Consider the following 794-nt stretch of genomic DNA (forward strand, 5'->3'; position numbering starts at 1 on the left):
CTTACACTTTTAACACGATAAGAATTACCGCACTAAACTACACTGCTGATGTATCATGATCAGTAATGCAAGGAAGAAGGGAGAAGAATCTCTTGATACGAGTGGCCTGCAGGAAACAGGATCTGCTAGCATCCAGGTATGCAGAACGGAGGGTTTCATAATTGTAGATTAACCACATATATCAGCTCTAAACTCACAACTGACATTTCATATATGTTGCACTTGAGATAAAAGAGCAACCTTAACAGCCATACCCAGGCGTAAAATTCAATTTTTGCGTTTAGCTCTTGGTAAGACTGACAACTTGAGTTAAAGCTTTTCCAGTGTGATATGTAGAGCAACCACGTTGTACATGCTGGTATTTGTCATCAATTCGACGACCAAGTCCTATTAAGTTTTCTTTTTGTGAGGCTGGAACACAGCTATAATGTCCTCAGTGTAACGGGGTTACACATACCCTGGTAATAGGGTGTGTGTCACACCAGATGGGCATGGTGTGACCGCACCCAAACAAGAATACGGTACGGGGCTGGATAGCCAGTACTTATACATGTATTTAGATTTTATTATACATATTTACAAAAATCTATGCATTAAAAAAAATTGGCTGCTTTGCCGCAAATAAAAAGTAAAAAAGTCAGTTTTTGAAATCAAACGGAAAAGTTAATCAGCCTTGGGTTAAGGTTTGTAATTACTCTTGGAGTAAGCGGATTGCGATCCGCTAAACTCGTACTTATCTAAGTATAGAACGAAAGGTCGGTGACCTAACTTACGCTTCCTCTAAGCGCAAAGCT

This window comes from Plasmopara halstedii (assembly GCF_900000015.1).
Source record: "Plasmopara halstedii genome assembly, contig: Scaffold_430, whole genome shotgun sequence".
NCBI lineage: Eukaryota > Oomycota > Peronosporomycetes > Peronosporales > Peronosporaceae > Plasmopara > Plasmopara halstedii.